Source organism: Pezoporus occidentalis, unplaced genomic scaffold, assembly GCF_034315485.1.
Source record: "Pezoporus occidentalis ecotype Australia unplaced genomic scaffold, CSIRO_AGI_Poc_V1 ctg100, whole genome shotgun sequence".
Taxonomy (NCBI): domain Eukaryota; kingdom Metazoa; phylum Chordata; class Aves; order Psittaciformes; family Psittacidae; genus Pezoporus; species Pezoporus occidentalis.
The window spans coordinates 505,983-511,982 of record NW_026912780.1 but is presented as its reverse complement, the minus strand read 5'-3'; positions in this window follow the sequence as shown (position 1 = coordinate 511,982).

Here is a 6,000-nt window from a genome sequence, read left to right as displayed (position 1 = left end):
GGGCTCCATTCAACTTGCTCTTTTTCTGCCCCATGACCTGTCAGCAGGAGCTGGGGTCTAACAGGAGGATGGGGACAAATTTGTTACTCATGCCTCCTATGTGAATGCTAGTGGTTAAAGATAAGGATTATAATCCCTTGGGAGACAAGGATTATCCAGATCCTTCTTCTAAGGGGGGCTGCAGCTCACATTCTGTCCAAGGAACAGCCTGGTACCATCAGCATGGAGTCAGGCTTGGTACTTCTGCCCTCATAGGAGACCATTGCCTCTGTCATGAACATGAAGGTCTCTGCATTCTGTGGACAAAGGAACTGAACATAGCCCTGAAATAGGCGCTGCAGGGCCAAAGGGTGGCAGAGATTCAGGTGTCCCCCTTTGCCTACCATGTCCTGATGGTTTGCTCTGTCCCGGTCCCTGATTGACATACAAAGCTTTCTGGATCAATGTTTAAAGGCAGAAATCTCTCCTTAAGTAGAATATCTAAGTGCCTCACTTAGGTGGTCTATACGTTCCTGCCAGATACCTCTTTCTTTAGTCACTGCTTGTTTTAGCTATCTGCTTTGTGTGTTGCAATCTCTGTCTTGCCCTTAGGCATCAGCAAAAGTAAAATAATAATCAAGTTATATGTCAACAACTGGTTCAAAACAAACATATTCCTAACACATCATTATTTCTTGTCAGGTGGAAAAGAGAGGCCTATAGCAGGGCAGCAGCAGTGAGCCTCACATCTCCCCTTTTTTCATGTTCCACAGGTATGCATCCAGTTAGGAACAGGAAATGCATAGCAGAGTAAGGGGTGGCAAAATTCGACCTTTGTGCATGTTCTGAATGGGTCTTTTCACCACTTCTCTTACATTTCAACATATTACCCAAAGCACTCAATTACACGTCTAAATTTCCTCAACTTGACAACAGAAATTTAAGCAATTGGCTCTTCTCCTAAAAGGGTATGGCTGAAGTGAGAGCAGAGCAAGATTCTTACCATAGTTTTCTAATCAAGTGTTCTCTGTGGGCACATATTCCCATTCCTACCGTAAGTGTCTCTGAGAAAAGACATACTGCTGCCCCCTTCTCCATAGTCATCAATTTTTCCAAGCCCTACAAGCAACATTATTAAGATAAAAGAAATCAGTTTCCCACACATTTGCTTCTCGTTTGATTCTCATGCAAAAAAAGTTTTAAATTAGCCAAGCAAGTATGTATCATGGGGAACACGTGAAAGCTTCTGGCCATAGCTGGTGGGTAAATTACTCGGCATATGCAGAGGGTATTCAGCACGGGACTGGTAGGGTGCTGTCAGTCATGGCATCAGAGTCAAAGTGCCGCCCAGTTTTCACACCACTGTGGTTAATGAAGTATTTTCTGAAGCCACTGGCATACTGTGAACAATGAGGTTAGCGTTTGGCCACTTCTCTTTGACTCTCCCACCTAGGTGACCACATAATTTACTGTTGCAGGTCCAGTGATCAAATGATCAAGTGTGGACAGCCTGTGGCACAAGTCCAGTGCAAAGGTTTGGTCATGTACCATGTTACAGTTCACAGACCTTACAGCATCTCTGACAGCTTAAAAATTACAGGAGGTGATGCACTTCTCTTGGTGTATTTCCGGAAGCTGAATCAAGCTGTGACAGCTGCAGCTGAACAAATGACTCCTTTGGATTAAGTAGGAGGTAGTGGACAAAGTCCCCACAGTTGTCTTCTGCTTCCCTCCTTTACCTTCTGCTCCTCTTCTCACCAGGAGCCCGCAGTCGCCTTTTGCATTAGCCACCACTGCCTTCGAATAAACAACCTGTTCTCCCTGTCAGTAATACTAGTATACTAGGGGCAGCAGATTGCCCAAGTTTATGGAAATCCATGTAGTAAAAAACACAACATTTCTTATTTGATCCACATGCCTGAATCTGCTATGATATTTCTGCAGGCACCTATAACGAAGCCAAGAGAAGAGGTCAGCCTGCCTTAACCTGTTTGCTGCCTTCAGGAGCCTCTCAGCAGCCCTGAAGTTTTGCCCAAAGTAACTCAAAACTGCGTTGCACGTTGTCAGACTCATTCTATGGGGCTCACAGCAGTTATCTGGCACAAACAAACAAACCCAAGGCATTTCCAACAACAAATGAAACAAAATAAAACAAGTACCAACAATCAAAGCTGCATGGATTCTGTGGGCAAAGCCCATAACAATTTATTGGCTGTTTACATTCCTTTAAAACACTCACCACTTACTCTACAGATGTGTTTTGATGGCAGCATTCTGGGCAGCAGCCAAGCAAGGATAAACACAAGGAGTTGATGCTTACAGGGGAAACACAAGAAATGGAGGAAGGAAAGAAACCCCTCTCCCCAACCCCCCCCCAAGAAAAGGCAAAGGATTTTACAGCACTATCACGAGATCTAGGGAGGAGGGTATTTAGGAACAAGTGTGTGGTGACTGAGCATTTGGAATGAGTTTTCTGAGGACATGCAAGGCATGCCTACCCAGCAGGGTGGGCAGAAGTGGGCTCTGCTGTCCAAGTTGACCCAACACGAAGCTGCAGGCCAGTGCTACGAGGCTGTGATAGTGTGGCAGTGTGCTCATGCTGAGAGGCAGCTGTGAGGAGAGCTCTCAGCCCAAACCAAAGCCAGTTTTGTCTGTGCTTGTGTGTCTAGGCCTGGCTAAAATAACTTGGCTATGCTGGGCCACACCTTTCCAACTTCTCCAAAAGCGGTGGCTGTAGAGAGGCTGCCTCTGTGCTCAAGGACCTGTGGATTGCACGCTGCCAATGTCAGCTCGTCTGGGTTTACCACCTTACTTAGGTGCAGACCTTACCCTGCTTGAGAAATAGGGAAAACTTGCTGAAGTTGAGTAGCTTTTTGAGGAAAAAAAGAAGATTTTTAAAGACACCTGTCTAAGTAGCCCCCAGATATGTCTGAGCAGATGCCCAAAATTAAGATTTGGTATCTATACGCAGATTTGCTATCTGAAAATACCCACTATTATCACAGAACAGCTAGATGAAGATACGTCTGTAAGAGAAACCAAAACTAGGATGCTGGGTAAGTAGCCTAAATTTCAGAAGGTCCAAGAACCCAGTAAATTCCACTGAGACCTATAGCATTAATATTTGACTGTGACTGTATATAGTACAAACGCCAGTAAGCGAGACAGACACAGAAAAGGTAAGATTACACTGGCTTTCAATGGGAAAGCTGATAAAGTACATTTTCCTCACTCGGTATTCGATGTTACTTGCCACTGTGTCTACCCATTACTCACGCCTTCTCTGTATCATGCTTGTATTTGCCATGCTAAAGCACATATAGTGTTATTCAAATAATCCAAATGCTGAACCACAAGCTGCTTGCTTTTTGTTGGCAAGCTGCAGAAGAAGGAGACATTGTATGCTATGTATATACAGGAGGTACTTCATATCTTATCCTTTTGAGTAGGGGAGAACAAGGAACAATCTCTACCTTTCACTAACAACTCGCACACTTTTATTTGGTTGCGTTTAAGTCTTTCAGGCCTTTATCTATGATAAGTAATAATATTAATTCCTTACATTACTGAATTGTTGCAGGCTGAAATACACTACACAGTGAAGTGCTCCCATAATCTTTTAGAACAGTAAAACGCTAATTGCAAATACCCAGATATGTAGCTGGTTACCAAGTTACATAAGTTAAAAGTCAACAACCTTGCTTACAAAACCTACTTATCTGATTATTAGAATCTGATGAAAATGCAACTTAACCCCAAAATATTTTGCCCTAGGATATTTTAAGATAGGTGACTGATGTTACCTAGAGACCGCATACAACTCCTGGTGGCTGGTAGGAAGTTGCCCATGTGATTAGTGTACAGCTATGGAGCAGATGGGGTGCATGTCACTCAGTGAAATGCTGCTGATGGGGGTTTACAGTTGCTGCAGTCTAAGGTGCAAATTCAGCTCTGGTCCCACCACTTCTGGAGTTTGGTTTTCTTAAAACATCCTGTGTTGGTGATGGCCCTGGTACCACCTCCTTCCCCTGCCCAGGAAATAGCTGGTATTCAGTTTGCTTGCTGGCAGCTGAATGTGAAGGCTCTGGTTAGATGCCACAAAGGCCTTGACCATCCTCCTTTTCTTGACACCGGAATGGGAAGGCACCTATGGTTATTCACATTAGCATCATTACAGATGAGTTTAATCTTGCTGGTTTATCCCCTCTCTAGCTACATATCAGTTCAGAATACAATATCTGAAAAAAAGTTCATTATTTCCATGTGCCTCATCACAGTACCTCAAGCATAAATAGGTGGTGTGCAAGGTCGGAGGAACATATTCAAAGCACATACATTTAAATGCCTGTGTTTGCCAGCCTTTCCTCTCTGGCTTCCCCTGACAGTCAGGGCAGACAAAGCGTCTCCCCCAGTGGGCAAGTCAGAGCATACAGCTGAGGCTCCTCTCTGAGTCACCCCAGAGAAGTTACTTTTGTCCACTGATTCCAAAAGGAGAGGGAGACTCATTTCCTAACATAGGCATCCCAGTTCACTGCCTAAACCTTGGCAGTGTTACTGTCCTCCATCTTCCCTGGGTATTTTCTTTTTTCATTTCTCAAGGGAATAAAGAATAATGAAAGGACCGCAGGTATTACAAACAATTGAACTAAACCCAGACTAGAGAAAATATACTGTTGCCACATTGGCTTAACGGAGAAACAAGCCCTGGCCAGGAATGTGTGACAACAATGTCTAAATCTGAAAGATGGACTGGGATGATACACGATGAAACCAACCTTCCCAACTTCTAATGAATCCAACTACATGTATAGACCCATAAGCAAATGTTCCCCATATGGGAGAAAACTGGTCGCCTTCCAGCGCATCCTCAACTCTATGTAAACCAGGAGGAGAGCAACTAAAGTAAGATCCAAATGAGATACGAGATAGTTCTTTCATCCAGTTTTAAATATATGAATGCATAAATCAATGTGCATGTTTGTGTGTCTGGCTCCAATTAATAAGCACCCATCCCGTGCCTCAGGCCTCCTGACAAGCATCAGAATTAATAATTTAATACATGGAAGAATGATAATCTTGTGGTTAAGTAATTTGAAAGTTGGTTTCAGTTCCTGGCTCTGCCATAGATTTCCTGTGTGACCGTGGGCAAGTCACTTAATCTCCTTGGCCAAGTACCTCAAAGGTACATAGGTGCCTGGTCCCACCAGGTAGGCGCCACTGATATCTTCAGGAAAACATTGCTCAGCTGTTACTTCAGTCAGGAGGTGCCTGATTTCTGTCAGTAGGCATAAACAGGGGCTGCTGACGTCACCCCCCTAGCTAATGAGCCAGTTTGAGGCCTTATTCAAGTTCAAACTCCTGGGTCCCCACCGAGTCATGGCTGAGAAAACTCAGCTCAGGGGACCCTGAGTGGAGGTGCAGAGAATGGGCCTGCCTAGATAGAGAAAAGCAAGCATTTTTGGCCAGGGAAAGCACTGCCTTTTTGCAAAGACTTTGGCTCCTGACGGTGCTTTCTCAGCTGTGACGTTTTTTCCAATCCATCACTTACCTGGGCTACTAATTCAATACTGACATCCAATTAGGTAGAACGGAATTACGGTAGCGGGGAAATCAGAGAGAGGACAGTGGGGAGGGAAAGGACCACCCAGGGAAGGTGATACTTTCCTTAGCCTTGGTCAGGGCTCTGTGCCCCATGGCAGCCATGTACCCTGGCACTGCCAGCCTCCCCGCGGCAGCCCAGCAGTGCCCAAAGGCTGTGTCTTTTCAGGCACTGTCTCTTCTTCTGCTATGAGCGCCTGTAGCCCTCCACTTCTCCTGCTGCTGCTGACTTTCCAAGAGGGAAAGCTGACATTCCTCATCAATACTAAAGTCCTCACAACAGCAGCAACAGTCCTGTCAGTGCCCTGCTGATTCCCTCAGGGAGGTAGAGCTTTGGTCTGAAACTCCCCAGGGCAATTAAACAAAACAAAGCATATTTGTCCTTGTGACAGATTTGGGGTGTGTTTACCGACTGGGCAGTAA